Source organism: Stegodyphus dumicola, chromosome 4, assembly GCF_044657685.1.
Source record: "Stegodyphus dumicola isolate Sdum_Otavi_A_Nest chromosome 4, ASM4465768v1".
In the NCBI taxonomy this organism is placed as follows: domain Eukaryota; kingdom Metazoa; phylum Arthropoda; class Arachnida; order Araneae; family Eresidae; genus Stegodyphus; species Stegodyphus dumicola.
In genome coordinates, this window is record NC_140771.1 from 1,894,570 (window position 1) to 1,911,080 (window position 16,511).

A 16,511-nucleotide genomic window follows, 5' to 3' on the forward strand; every position below is an offset into this window, starting at 1 on the left:
CACTACTGTTAAGTAATTTTAAGGATTCTCTACTGATTCTGACATAGTTAGCGTTTTGATGCGCTGTTAATTTATGTCGACTTACAGGGATCCAACGACAAACTAATTTTTTGATACGCAGGTCTTCACTGATAGTTTTGTATAGCAGTAAGTCCAGAGCTAAGTTCCTACTGCTTCGTTTGTTAGGAACAGCATTTATCATTGATTAACATTTTCATATGGCTTACCATTTTCTGGGACTACAGGTAATCAAAGATCTTAACAATGTATTTTTCATCCAAGAGAGAATTTCGACCTCTACGAAATCCTGTAAATCATCTAAATACAGTAGCTCGAAAAGGAATTCATTTCCATATGCTAATTTCAGAACCCATTCTTTTGTTATTCCTACTTAATTCATTTTTCTTTGCTTTAAAATTTAATCTACGATACATAATTTGCAATTGTTGCCGCAAATTATAGTTTTAGGGCATAAAAGAGTTCAAATTTGCACATCTAATCCATAATTTTCTTATACCGCATATTATCTACCCCTGTATAAAAAAATTTCAGAGTTAGCTACCTATAAGGGACATTTCACTGTATTAGATCGCAGAGTATGGTGCAAACAAATTTGGTTTAAAAATCTGATCCCACAGAAAAAGCATAGCATAAAATCACTATATTGTTTAAAACACATGTTTATATTCATTTCCATTTCATCTAAACACCTGCTCACTTGATTAACACACAAATTACTTTAACAGAAATGGCTTGGACCAACAACATTTGACAGCAATAAAGTGCTCCCTATGGGAAAACCTTAAACGAGTTACTTATGTTAAGCTTCATAATAATATAATAAAGGCGCAAAACAGAATAACAGTATTAAGAAAGTATTTTACGAGGACAATATTTCCATTATTAAAAAAATGTACAAAGACTTATAAGGTATTTTCTCCCTCTTTCTAGGAAGCCTTCCTGATGTAACTGTAGCATATTCGACGAGTATTCGAGAGATCGAGGATTCGAGTCCCGGGGAGGGAGGGCATTGCACATTTTTCATGTTTCCAGGATCCAAATAAACTAATGATTCGACAATGGCGCCCGAACTAAAAGATGACGCACAATAATTCGTTCACCAGGATATGGTGATTGGGATCCTAATCCCCCTTCGCCTTTTAAAAGGGGAAGTATATAAGGTTATTTTCTCCCTCTTTCTAGCATGCCTGCGTGGTGTAGCATTAGCACACTCTACACTCGAGTCCCAGCGACGGCACTGTACATTTTTCACGTCTCCTGCTACGAGGAAAACCTAATGACGCTACAGAATTCCTTTACTCGAATTCGAAAATGCTTAGAAAAAATGGATGTCATTTTAAACTTCATAAATATTGATAAATTAAATAACTAATAAAACATACGATGATAATCTTTTACAGTATTTTTTTTCTATTGGAACATAAATACAAACACAGTATATAGATTCACGTTGAGGTAGATCTCATCTCGAGAAGATACCAATATCTCCTTCAGAAATAAACTATTACTGCGACGAAAAGATGGCAATATAGTAACTAACAAGAAATAATTTATTACCTGCATGGAAATACGTTCTCATACTCATCTTACATAAACATAAAAAGTGCACTGTAAAGAATTTCATAAAACACATAAAATATTAGCACACGCAATACTTTGACTGCACTCGCAACAAACAATGCAGACTTTAAAGGGAATCGTTCATTACAATTATATCTGTATTTGCACACATGTGCCTCACGTGTTGGTGTGTAGAATTAACATCAGCGAGTACTTGTTTGCACGATACTCTGCGTTCCAAATGCAAACGGCACTGAGAAAGAGCTTGTAATTAAAACCAGTCAACAGTTTCGCTATAGTTCAACTCATATCTACTGCCGGACCTAAAGGAAAAGTACACACGAATTCCACCGTTTCGATACAAACCTCTACGCTACCGGGCGTTTTGAGAGCGTTCATTAGAGGATGGGGGGGATGACCATGGTAAAGGATGGGGAAGTGGCCAGACGACCGAAGGTGTGGAATTACTTCACTTGAGAAGGACTCGATCTCAGTTAATAACGTCAGAATTCTTACGCAGTGGGGGTTATATCCCAGCTGAATTAAACTGGAAACAGGTTATTTGTTTTTCACCAAAACAATTGCATCGATTGGACTTTATTAAGATTAAATGTAATGAATCATAAGTGAATGTTATTAGAATACTCCCACCAATATATGATAATAGTGCAAAAAAAATTCTTAAACTTAATAGTTTCTCCCTGACTTTTACATAACATAAATTTGATTCTAAAAATAATTAAATTTAGCTCTGGCACACTTAGGAAGCTGAAACCATTGACAACTTAATTTTCGCAAATTTGATTTCTCTAATGCTTATTAAAAAAACTTAAAAAATAAAAGCCAATGAATATTTGATCCTCATATTAAAGTGACTTTACTATCTTGAACGTAATATTCATTCCGGATGAAAGAGTTAAAATTAGGTTATGCATGATGTTTGTTTGTTGTCGTGTCCATGAAGTTAGTTAGATGGTACCATGGAGGCAATTTTCTTCACAGAGGTCTTCCTGGGGGTAATCACTAATTTGCTGCATTGCAGCCCATATGGCGGGGCAGGTGACGTTGTGATCTGGTCCAAGTACGATTTCAGGGTAGTTTCTGCAGACAGTATAGGTTCTTGTTTTGTCTGGTACGATTTTCATCCCTCTGAAATGGCCAAGCTTGCCAGGGTTTCGGAAGTAATTCTGGTTTTGTTGAGCTAAAATTTCTGCCTGATGGTCGGATTTCTTAGTTTTGACTTAGCAACAGAATTCATGTCATTAAGTGAGATGGGATGATGAGATTCTTCAGTTAGTTGTCTTGCTTCTTTGGCCACAGTGTCCACAGCTTCACTGCCGTCTATGCCGAAGTGGGCTGGCATCCATTGCATTAATTCTACAGTGTTTATTTAGTTCATAGATGTTGGCCAGGGTTGTATTTCATGGGTCTGTCCTGAGACACACCACTGAATTGCCTGAAGGGCAGCCTTGGAGTCACTGAAGATTCTTATTTACATTTCTGATGCCGAATTTACATTAATATTACAACATTTTCTATCATGAATTGGTTTCCAAAGAGAGCAAGATCCAGATTACATACATTCAACCAGTTTAACTGCTTGCTTTTAAAATGTCTTAACTTGTTTTATGATTTAGGCACGAACTGTATTCTGTTATGCTCGAAACCGTAACTCTTCGAATATTCTGTAAGTACAAAGATCCTATTGCTCTCATTACGTACGTAGACTAATTATGACTGTCACAGTTTAAAAGCACTTCCCTAAGTGAAAATTCGATGAAGTGGATCTAACGCAAATTGGTGTTAATATTAAGTTACGAACATATGACTTACGGAAAAATTTAATTCCCTGCACACGAAGGTTTGAATTAGATCAGACTACTTAAATATGGAAAAAAGAATTAAGGTTATCTCTGCCGCATAAGGAAAAACAAGTACCCGAAAATAGCCCCATATTTATGTTACTAATCAGGAAAATAACAAAGCACAGAATAGTACTTCTTTCATAGATGACATTTCAAAGCAATCATTTGATGCTGATGAATACTAATTGTAACTACAATGTACTATGCCTAAATCATAGCTAAATTGTATATTAAAAATTATTAGATCAACAATTATGATCGTAAATCTTTGTTAACAAATAAATAAAAACAAATGAAATATTTTAAGTAATGAAAAATTATGCAGTAGAAAACTAAGGAAAAGGTTAATCAAATTCACTTACTTCGCTAAAGATTGGAACTAATCTGTACAAGAAGCATGTTCCAAAAAACTTGGAAACCGGCGCTGAAAACAGAAAAAACCAATTGAATCTTATACACTGGTACAGCCACGGCATGGAAATTAAATCAAACGAAAGAGCAATTTTTATAACAAATCAAAATAGCCAAATGATATACAAAGTCTGTCCAGAAAGTAATGAGACTGAATTTTTCGCGCCAACTAGAAGTCCAAAGGGGCACAGTTTGCTAGCGTTACGGGTGGTGGCGGCTGTTAGCCAGAGTCTGGTGGAAATCAATTGGCCTTGAGCGGTTACATGGGTTTTTTTCAGTAATATCCTGAAACAAAGGGGCAGAATCTCCTCGTCCAAAGAAGGCTCAAAGTGAGCAAATCAAAACTGAAGTCCTTCCTCAATGCCTTTTTTGACACCAAGGGAATAGTTAACACACACAGTGCATGCCAGCCGGAAAGTCAATTAATGCAGATTTTTACAAGGAAGGGTTTCAAAGGTTGAGAAATCGAATCGCGCGTGTCCACCCGGAACTCGCAAACATTTGGAATTCTGCACCAAATGCAAAGTCACCCCAATCACAGTACAACTCTAATCTGCCACCGCCGAACTTTTTTTTCTAATCCTTTGCTTAAAATCCAGCTTAAAAAGTCACCATTTTGACAATCTGGAAAACTTGCAGAAAAATGTAACGCGCGTTCTGAATGGAATTCAAGTTGAAGACTTCTAGGTGGGCGTCAGTGGCAGAGCCATTGGTGACAATGCGAGAGGAGGCTATTTTGAAGAATACGCGTCTGTAAAATTATCTTCACATAAGTTAATCTTATGGAATCAATCTCATTACGTTTTTGGGCAGACTCTGTATTAACATGCGGAAGAACTACATGATTTTCAGTCGTGCTAAAAACGGTACTTGAAATTCCGAGGACTGTGTGCAAAGGTCACGCTTCTAAGGAAGTGGTACTAAGATACTTACTACGGAACTAAGTGGTACCATAAAGTACTTACTACTAGTACTAAGGTACTTACTGTGCGGAAATGGTGGTCACTTTATTGTAGAGGCACCTAATAAGTAGGACACCGATGCCTCCTGTGAGGGGACAGGCAATTTACATCCATGCCATCTATGATTTTCGAACCCGGGCTCTTTGGTACGGCACAGAGTCTCAATTCCCCTCCTAATTCTTTCCCGTATGAGCATCGCAGTTAACCAGTTAACTATTGTGCTCTCGTTTAAGAGTACGCACCGTTTTGTGTCGCCAGAATCGAGCCATGACGAGTATATTCGTCCATCAGAGAGTAAGTTGCGCTGGTAAGATATTGGATGAAAAAGATGGGTTTATTTTATAAAACTGAAAATTTTATTACTAATATGGACTTATTTGGTTAACATAAGCATATATTACATACATATTAAACTAAAAACGCAATAAATTAAGTTAAATATTATACACATAAAAGTAAGAATTTAAACTCCTGCTGTGGAGTAATATTCAGCGAAACAGGGTACTATACACAATGGGACTTTGCAAATCGAACACCCGTAAAGCGATTCCTTCCTGAACTTACGTTTGTAGCAACGAGAACACCTTCGCGTAGGTTTCTTTTCTTTTCTTTTTTTTTTTTTTCCGGGTATATAATCCGGAACACGATTCCCGCCTAAATGGCTTATATTAGGTCTAAGTAGCCGAGTTTGTGTCGATTTATTTCTTTCGATTGGATACGACGCAAAAGTGTCTCCAATAAATTTGAGCAAAAAGTTGATACGCGATAATGTTCCACTATTTTTTTTTATATAATATGAATGCATTGAGACACATAGAAATACAGAAATATATTTTTGTAGTATTTTTTAGTCGTTTTCTTGCTGTGGAGTACGCTATGATAATTCCATCGCTCATATCCACTCCACACACTTTTTTTTTATTATAATCAATCACTAGCTCCGGTTTCTTTATTATTTTTCTTTTCTCTGTTTCTATTACGTTGTCATTATGTACAGTACTTACTAAACAAACCTCCCTCTTATTTTTCCATTTCATTAACATAAAATACGCATGACGAGTATACTCGTCAATACACAAAATCGTGTCGCTTCTCCATAACGAGTATACTCGTCAATCACAGTTAACTGGTTAAGTGGATTATAATACACACCAAAGATCTACAGATTCATAAGTTTCAAGAGAATTTCGATAATTAATGGTAATCTAGTGAACCTACGAGATTTTACAGAAGTAGAGAATTGAAAGTATCGTGGTCCCCCATGTTGAAGTGGGTGTACAGTAAGAATATGGAAAAGAATTTTCGGAGAATAGATGTACAGAGTCCAAGATAAAATAGTTTATTTTCAAGTATTTGATCCGAAAATTTTTTCTTCTATAGATGTGGCGCAAAATTTTGAATAAGAGCTCGTCATCATACTTTAATAGCTCGTCTTGAGTTCATCTGGTAGTGGTCCCATCGCCATCAGGTATTGATGGGATGAACAAAGGAAATCATGTGTACTCTTGTGATACATTGAATAATACATCAACATGATTGACTGAAGATCTCCACGTTCGATTCTGGACGATGTCACATTTTATTTTCAAGGACTTCTCATTCCAGATTTCTAAGACTCACTAGGCCCTAATTGATTAACGAATTAATCAACCTTACCTAAACATTTCACTGACAAATAGAACAAACTAACTTTAAAAGCATGATATCTCTCCGCTCCTGAGATTTAACTAGAAATTTACTGATTAATTTATTCCCATGATTAATTCCTTATTCCTATTTAAAAAGGAGAAATTATGCGAATGCATAAACAATATGTGGTACTACTACGACCCTTTAACAGAAAGATATCTGAAATTAGACAAAACACTTATTTTGATTTTATGCTTAGATTAGAACATTTTATACATTTCCATAAACAATTCCACTTAAAGTAATGGCAACTGCCATTTTTGATAATTAAATTAACAAGGCAAAAAAAAATGGGGTATCTCTCTATTTTGATTTAAATTATTCCATCCAAGATTCTAACTTTCAAACTTTATCTAATCACTATCGCATAAATAAAAATTTAACTAGAAAATGTTAGCAAATAAAACAGTTTGAAAAGCGAACACACGTCCATTCTGATGTTATGTCTAGACTAACATAATGTCAACTTAACTATCCATACATAATCTTAACCGTAAAGATGAAGTAAAACCCCTTAAAAAAAGAATTTTTTAACAATCCCAAACCATTGCATATACATAAAAAATACCGCAAAAGCAGACAAGGAGGGGGCGTGCACATGAAAGAGACGGGGGGTGGCTGGATGGGGCAAAAATGAAAACAGAACGAAGAAGAGTTAAAGGTCCGGTTAGAAGAGAAATCTGCAAGAAGTGCATTGCGGCGTAAAGTATGCGGTCTAAGATTGAAGGGAGCAATAGCCTAGAGGTGGAGAACGGGTTCCGAGCCGTGGATATGTGAGTATCGGCATGAAAGGATGGTGCGAAGCGAGAAAAAACAATCAAAAAGCAACAAACAAAAGAAGTGGAAGAAACAGCGAAAAAAGTAAAGGGGTTGAAGGCCTTTCTTCTTTCCATTCAACGTGGGAAGAACTAATTGATTGAGCGTCCTTGTTAGTCTTGCGTAGAATGGATTCTCACTTTAAACAATGGCTGCGGCCGAGTTCTTTTGGTGCGCTCACGTTGGTATTACACAGAATGTGGTTCTGGAAACACGGATACTATTCCAGCAGAGTTGAAACAAGCAATTCGGCCAGCAGGCAAGAAGGCAGAGTTTTCCGAGCACAAAAATGAAAGTTTAATTTTGGTCCCACTCGGCTAAAAGACACTGAAGGTCCAGAGACTGAATTCACTATTCTGTTAAGTTTCAAATGCAAACGAATATGGTTGCTGTGGTAAGCAAAAATTAGGCTTAGCCGCACTTAAGCAAATTTTAAATTATTGATCGTTCTACAACTATTGCATGCAGATTAACTAAAGGCATAAAAACCTTAATAGGAAGATATGAACAACACAACTCAATCCTTTTTAATTTAAAGAAAAAAAAATGCACAATTTACCAACATACAAGAGTAATAATGAAAAAAAAAAAAAAAAAACTGAGGCTCACCGAGCCCAGTAACCAAGTGGGTATATATACTTTAAGTGCCACCGATTTCAACCAAAACGGGAAGTGGAGAACTACATGTTATAGCAGTCTTAGATATAAAATTTCAACGTTTTGAGCCTACTCGTTTTTGAGTTATGCGAGATACATGCATGCGTACGTACGTACCTACAAGACGCCAGAAAAGAATCTCTTCTGATTCCATTTTAAATCACTTTCATAATTCCATTTGGGGAAAAAGAGTCCTTTATTCTATCGTTAGGTACAGATGTCAAGCAAAAACATCGTTAAATTGCATTCGATAGCGGTAAAAATGGATATTTTCGTTGAAATATGATACCCGGAATTTTTTGTGATTACAATACTTCCTTTGCTTCGTACAAGGAAGTAATAAACAATACTTTCACAATTTTGCTCCGTGTTACAAATGGAAAAAAATACGAATCTGTACCTGACGTCGCAGATTTGTTGTCCTAAGATTCTGCCCCAAGATTCAGGGCACTTCGCGTAAAAGAAAAGCTTGATTGTATACAGTACGCCTTGCTGTTCTAATATGCTGTTCACATTTGAGCAAAATTTCTAAAGACCAGGGCGTTTCATCATTTCACCAATACATGCTAATATTAGCTCAAAACAGCTTTCCTTTATTGCAGATTCCCGGTTTTACCACGACTAATCACTGCATCGAAATCATCTTGGGATTGATATGTCTGCACTTGTTGCCAGTGTCGAATCACCAGTGAGCGGACGGATAAAACCGATGAATACTGGCAGTTCAGATCGCGAAAAGGAAACGGACTAGCTGCGTAAGTGATTTCGTGGCTTCCCTATGTGCGATGTGAATACCAGTCTGTTTCCCTTAGAAAGCTCCCCATGAAGGTATCCTTTCCCTTGGATAGATAGTCCTCGAGTGTTTCATCCTAATCAGTTAAATAAACAATTATCCTTTAAATAGAAGTAATTAATTAAAAACTTCTCTTTAATCGCGCCTTAAACTAGGAAATGTATTTTTGCAGAAGACCCTCTTTATCTTCATTCAGAGAAACCAACTTTTACAAAGCTTTCACCCACCAGGGGCTCGGTGATTAAAAAGCGTTAATACTGGGAGTTCGATCTGGGTTCGATGCCAGAAGAACGCCCGCCTACATGGTTGGTTTAACCTTGTGCGACATTAGTACCATGCCAGTTTTTGTGAGCCGTTAGGATGATCTATCACACCTTGAAATTATTATTTGATACGTATTTCTGTTAAGCCAGAAGTGCATTGGCTGATTGTAACTCAAGTTTTGTCGTTTGTTAATTTTATCTATATATATAAAGACGAATGTCTGCTTGTGTGTTTGTTCGCTATTCACTCAGTCACTACAGTCTCGCCCGCTAGAGATAAAAATCTGCTTTATTTCGAGAAGTGTTGCCACTGCTCGCTTTCAAAACGTAGAGTTTGATAATAAAAAATTTCTGAAGTTTCACAAGGAAATCAAAATAGCGTTGCCAAACATTAAATACCATATTCCCGATTCTAAAAATTCGTGGGAAGCCATTTTGACTGTTCCCATCTCAGTTCAACTTTAATCAGCCGAGATATTAATTAAAATCGGAAAACACTAACTTTCGCACACATTTTTCCGAGTGGCAACAGTCTCGCACTCTAGAGATAAAAATCTGCTTTATTTCGAGAAGTGTTGTCACTGCTCGCTTTCAAAACGTAGAGTTTGATAATAAAAAATGCCTAAGTGTCACAAGGAAATCAAAATAGCGTTGCCAAATATTAAATACATTATTCCCGATTCCAAAAATTCGTGGGAAGCCATTTTGACTATTACCATCTCAGTTCGACTTTAATCAGCTGAGATATTAATTAACTCGGAAAACACTAACTTTCGCACTTATTTTTCCGAGTGGCAACAGTCTCGTTGGAGATAAAAATGCTTTATTTCGAAAAGTGTTGCTATTACTCACTTTCAAGTCGTAGAGCCTGTTAATGAAGAGTTTGTAAGTTCTACGCAAATTATATAACAGAGAAGAATGTTTGTTTGTTTGTTCACGTTATTGATTTCTGATCTATTTTGATCGATTTTTTGACACATTCAATCGACTGATATTGAATATTTAAAATTTTGGAAGTGATTTGAGCTTTTACGACTATTTGATTCGAAAGACGAAAATCATTAAAACTGCGTGTCATTGTTGCTGAGAGAGAATTAGTTTTTTTTTTTTTTTTTTTTTCTATTTAAATTTTTAATGTGGCTTTTTATATCGCATTAGTCTAAAAAATGTATGAGTATGAATCGTAATTTTTGCAGCGTTATTAGGGAAAGATTACAGCGCTATCATTCTCTGTGTTGTTAGATACATTAGTTTCAATCTAACTTTTAACTGGCATCGGGGACTTCTAGTTAATGAATAAAAAGAGTCTTATACAAAATTCTTCTGATATCTGCTTTGTTTCACAAGGGTAAAAGATAATTCTTCAATATGCTTTTTAAAGTCTACGTTCTCAAAGAGGCATACACTTTACAAAGTAATAAAAAACAAACAAATGTAAAAAACTAATTTCCATTTAAATTTTAGCAAGATGTATGATTTAAAACTGCGGCTTTTTCTATTAATAAGAACTCGCACTATTACTCGAAACATCGAATGCTTAATTAAGAATCTACCCGCGGGCATTCAGCAATAAGCAATGAACGATGATCTTTCATAAAACCAATTTTTTCATGCTAACTTAATTTACGCGTAGAATCTCTTTATCCGCTACTGCGCACCCGAATTCTACGCAGCTATCATTTACTTTCTCTCTGTCACCTTTTCTTTTTTTATTTTGTTCTTTTCTTTCAACTCGGCTCCTTTTCAGAAGGAGCAAAACGAATCAGTGAGAACGCGATCAAAGTAAGAAGGTGTCACGATAAACCGTGGTCAATGTTTTGTCGGCGATGAAAAGGGGCTATTACGGATTCCAGTCAGGCAGCTACCCTATCAGACAGCGTAAGGACTCATCATGGGAAAGCAACGACTCTGGGGTTCTCTGGCGCACAATGCAACATGGGCCGGCGACTCGGGGGTCGTCCACAAACTGAGATATCTACGAACAAGCGATAACGATATTTTTATTTGTACACTAGGGTCTCTTTCTCGTTTTCCTGCGACTCCCGCACAATGTTATAGGTATTTTGTTTCCGCGAATTACTATAATATAAAAGTAATTTTTTTTTTAATGTGAAAGTTTTCAGATTTTATATTACGCCCCCAAAGGGCTTCTTTTTGACGTTTTATCTGCTACCTTTATTTATTAAATATCATGTTCTTCGCATTCAAATCATAAAATTCAATCCAACCGCAATATCGCGAAATAATTTAAAAAGAGCGTATCTTTAGAATTTCCGATACACAGTCTCGCTCGCGGGAGATAATTTTTTTTTCCCCTTCCATCCAGTGTTGCGATTGTTTGCTTTGAAATCATTGAGTTTGTTAATTAAAAAAAATCTGTGAAAGTTTTACAAAATATGAAATAGATAATAAAACAAATTCCAGATTCCAAATTAGGGTTTCCAGATGCCTGTATTCGGGTGGAGGATTACATTATTCAAAATTAGATGGCTCTAGGTACCGTCGTTTTATCAGAATGCGAGAAACATACATACATTCACGCAGATTCTTCATTATTTAATTTGTTTAAATATAATAAAGGGCTGTAATATTTGGTGGCAACATTGAAAAGTGAACCTACATTTAAAGTTTTCAAAGCAAAATGCCAAAACGAAATTAATAGTCCTTCTAGGCTAACGCCCTTTGGACTAATAATGTGTTAAGTAACAAGGGAGGGGGAATTGTAGGGAATTATTGTGAAATCTCACGTGACTACCTCTGAAAATGACCAATATGCAGCAATTAGCATAAATGATTCATTCATTTTGAAAAGGCTATATTTTCAAAAGTATTTTACGAACACACATGAAAGATATATGAAGAGAACCACAAACTCACGAAGTTTATAAACTCTCTTACAAATATTCAGGATGTGCCTGTTTGGCGATACGACACACGTCCAGACGATAATCAAGCTCTTTCCACACAGTATTTTGCAGCATTGTTGTCCAGATGTTCATCCTGTCTATTGACCAGATGTTCGGAATACCATAAGAAAATTGTGTGGAAGATTTTACATCAACGCTTTTTCAAAATGAATGAATCCTTTATGCTAGTATTTGGGAACGTAAATAAACATCGCTATGGAAAATTCTACATACATATGCAAAGAATAATTGCGTAGGGTAATCATAAAGAGATAGAAGTCTTCTTTTTCTATAAATTTTAGAATTAGCATTAGAATACATTATGTAAACTAAAATTACTTATTGTGGTTATACAAGTTTCATTCATAGCAAGAAATTATTCATGTAAGTTTATCCGCTGATGAACAACTCGAGTTTTAGGTTAGCTGGTCTACCACGGTCTGAAATAATTTTAGGAAATTAAAAAAAAAAAAAAAAAAATTACAAGTAAAAAAAAAAAAAAAATTAAGCTCAGGTGAAAGACTTTAAAAACTGTCTTTCACGGCACTCCCGACCATGAACTAAAATACTCGTGCGCGATGCAGACCAACAGTCCACTCTTTATTCATTGCTTTGAAGCAAATCGTAATTTTTGTTATTGTCCTTCAACGCATAACTTCTGTACAAATGGGCGAATGGTTAAAGGCAAAAAATTCTACCGTGCTTATGTATATTTTTTCTGTGTATTTATTTCACTATGTATTATTTTATACTGAATGTTCACTATGTATTATTAAATGTGAGCCTGAACTCTACAGTAATTCCACTGATTTTAAAGGACTGTTATTCGTTCACAACATAGTGTTTTGACTATTGTGCGCCAACATATGACGTAACTTGAACGGAAGTTTCAAAAAGACCGTCAACTGAATATTCGAATTTCACCGTTGAGACCTATTCCTATGTATCAATGTCATGTTCCCAAATTACTTTAAGATATTGCATGTATGTTATTACTTGTACTTTTGCATGTAAATGATTATTTTCATAACTTTGTCTTGGATTCTCCCAGCCAACATGCATCCGTCCACAAGTGAATATTGGTCACGCCCCTTCTACCTCCTAGTTCTTTCTCCGGACCCATTTGACTCTCTGCATCGCTACTAGAAGCACTCTCCATGATGACAGCCGTATCAAAGCAAGGTTAATTAACGGAACTGAACGAATGGTTAAAGCAGTTGAACACTGGTAGTTCATCCCGGGTTCTATTCCCAGCAGTATGGCTAACAGTACGGGTTTTCGCGGTTTTTTCTCCTTATGCATAATTTGAAAATGAGCCAGCTTTCCTTAAAAAGTTTCCCACGTAGGCATCCCTCCTCCGATCTCAGTCAACCAACCAGCCACCTCAACAAGATAAATAACATGAAAATTCTCCTAACGATTAGTTATGATGTGGTCCCACAACAATCAGTATTGAACCTCATGGATCGTGATATTCTTCAGCGAAGTCTTCACAGAATCATGGTGTTATCTTTTATGTTATTTGAGGCCGCCCAGACGGTATAGTGGTTAGGGCAGTAAACCCATCAGTTGCCTTCCGACCCACATATTAGATACATCCATGCAGAATTGGTTACCAACTCGGCGGGAGTTAACCACTAGCTGCCAGGCCGCAGCCCTGGGCAGCCCCGGCTGAACAGGCGACATTTATAAAATGCAAAAAAGAAATATACATGTGCATACAAGGCACTTGAAGAAGAGTACAATCAAAACATATGTAGATACATATAAATACCAACTCAGATACAAATATATACACACTTACATACATATATATTCGGAAACAAATAAAAGTATACATACTCTCACTCATATTCATACACACATCTATACATATACTTTATCATGATAATTAAAGTTTACGTGAAGCATGCCAATGAGGTACGCGTGATCCTTAGTATAAATTAGGTACCATAAATAAAAGATATAAACATGTACAGATACAGTACAAACTTTGTATATAAAAACCTGGCACAGTATAAATACAAAATTACATATTGAACATACATATCACCTATACTCTGTTGCTGACATATTGAACTAGCTTATATAGTTCTAACGTGCATACTGCTATGCTTTGCAGAGCAAGTAATCTGTTTTCAGGTTAATAAATGTTCCAGTTCAAGAAGAGTTAATGCCATACTGAAGGTTCGATGTCTATTTCTAAGAGAACTGTGCTTAGAAATGGCATTGTTAGAACCTAATGTGTGTTAGACACGACTCAAGTTTGTACTTTATGGCTACTATCTTCCAGCGTCAGAAGAGTAATTGCTAGTACAGTAGTCATTTATTGTTTTCAATTTCCACTGAGCAACTCTGTTACTTTGTAGATTCTGGGACCAATTTGGCCAGAATCTGGCTCCTGGTTGCTTGAAGCTGTTAAGTGCTGTGTGTGGGCAGGAGAACACAAAATGGTCTGGATGGCCCTCCTCCCCACATTCACAGTTACCATTCTCTGATTCTCCCTCAAGCCAAAGCGGCAGAGGTATGAAGGGAAGGGCCCATGACCAGTGAGGAAATACGTCATATAATTGCTATTAGTTTGGATTGTGGTGTTGACCTTGGGAATGAGTTTGTATACACGTCTCCGTGAGGAGGCTTGATCCCCACGTTCTTGCCATATTCTTAGGGAAGCCTGACTGCGATACAAAGGTCCGGGTTCCAATCCCGGAGAAGGCATTGGATGTAAAATTGTCTGTCCCTTCATAGGAGGTAACGGTGGCCGCCTATTAGGTGCCTTACTCACAACAATTCTTTCACGAATAACAACGGAATTGCAAAATTATGGACCTCCTGATTTGCTTGCAGTGCCCATTCGGTAAAATGACACTCATGAACACCATGGATCACAATTCGACAGATACCACGGATAAGTTGCAATGTTAGGCTAGATTTATAGCAACCGGTGGTGCGCGTACCACTGGTGGTACTCAAGAGAAAAACAGATGGTACGCAAAGATGCAAAGTATTTTTAACTATTAAATTCAAAAATTAAATCCCCAACATCCTGATTGAGTTTTTTTTTTTTTTTTTTTTCTCTAACACTCGTAAATTTATGCGATCTGAGCTTTGTTCAAGAGTGGTGGTGAGAGCAGTACTTTGCAGTGCTTCTCCCACCACCTACATGCTACAAATTACTACCACCACCACCACCACTCTACACTACAAGGTTTTCAATTTTTGTTTAGATAGTACGCGTTAGTCAAAAGGTTGAGAGCCTCTGATTTATAGCTTAAATGAAGTTTAAATTTTTTTTTTTTTTTTGCAGTTGCTGTTACCTTACATATACGCAAGCCGTCTTATTTTCATTCCGCTCGACTATTTTCATTAGCTGTGACTAAATATTGCTTTATTAGCTGTGACCATTTTGCGAAAGGTTAGCGAAACTGGCCAACTTCTTACTCGAAATGTGAGATGCGAGACCCCACACGTGGACGAAACACGATCACGGGCCGCGAGATCACGATGGGGGCACATTCACGAATCCAGAAGCCACGCTAAGATTAAATGAGAGCGCTGAGGTCGAGGTGATGAACCGCCTAATAGATGACCTCCGGCAAGGTCACACTGAGCAAACCCGCCTGCACCAGAGCGGACTCTTACCTGTCTTGTTTTTTCGGAGCTCGGAGAATGGCCCACAGACGCTCCGCAACTTATTCAATAGATAATGTTTATTTATAGGACTCTCCTAACCAGCCTTCGGATGGCTAGAAGAACACACCAAAACGTGCGCTTTTCTTTTCATTCAGCTCATGTCGCAAATAAAATAAAATCGCCGCCAGGGGGCGTACGAATGAAAACTAAAATGACGTCTGGTTTTGTTTCTTGTCTGCCATCAAAGCGTTTGTAAAACAAGGAAAACATGTTATTAAGGTTAAAACTTCTGCGGAAATATAGATAAGGATAGGAATTCGGAAAATGACAGAATGAAATCGATACAGTTTTTTTTTTCCCCAATCTCTTCGAGGATGAAACATATTTATTTATAAATATCAGCAAAACAGGAAAATGCGAATTTACGTTCATAAGTTTGAGTCTGGACAGTAGAGAATACTTCTGAATTTCTGATTATATGTTTGCTTACTCACATAAATTATATACCTACAATTTAATCGCATTAACCAGAAAACGTGGTCTAGTATAATTAATACTGCACTGAATTTCAGCTTTAAAAAAAAAAAAAAAAAAAAAAAAAAAGGTTTTATTTCGGATAAAAATAATTTTAACAAAAACAAAAATCTGAACCGTTAAACAAAACCGTTAAACAAAATCTTTAACGTGACGTTAAAAACGTCAGATTTTTTAACGTTATGTGTGTTTCCTTTATTTATTAAATATCATGTTAACTTAAAACATAAAATTCAATTCAACAGCAATGTCACAAAATATTTAAAAGAGTATATATTTAGAATTTCCGATACACATTCTCGCGCGCTGGATGTAAAAGTTTTTTTTTTTTTTTTGTTTTTGTTTTGTTTTTGTTTTTATTGTTTTTTGTACAGTGTCCCATTGCTCTATTTGAAATCTTC

General features: G+C 36.4%; 1 protein-coding gene across 5 annotated transcripts in view; it reads right to left on the reverse strand.

Annotated features, from left to right (window-relative positions):
* LOC118202925 (zinc finger MIZ domain-containing protein 1-like) overlaps positions 1-16,511 on the reverse strand; it is a 1,176,934-nt gene that overhangs the window by 869,593 nt on the left and 290,830 nt on the right. For all 5 annotated transcript variants that reach the window (XM_085814453.1, XM_085814451.1, XM_085814450.1 and 2 more), the window contains one exon: positions 3,809-3,870. The gene's annotated coding sequence lies outside the window, so the exon portion shown is untranslated. The remainder of the gene's footprint in view (positions 1-3,808; positions 3,871-16,511) is intronic.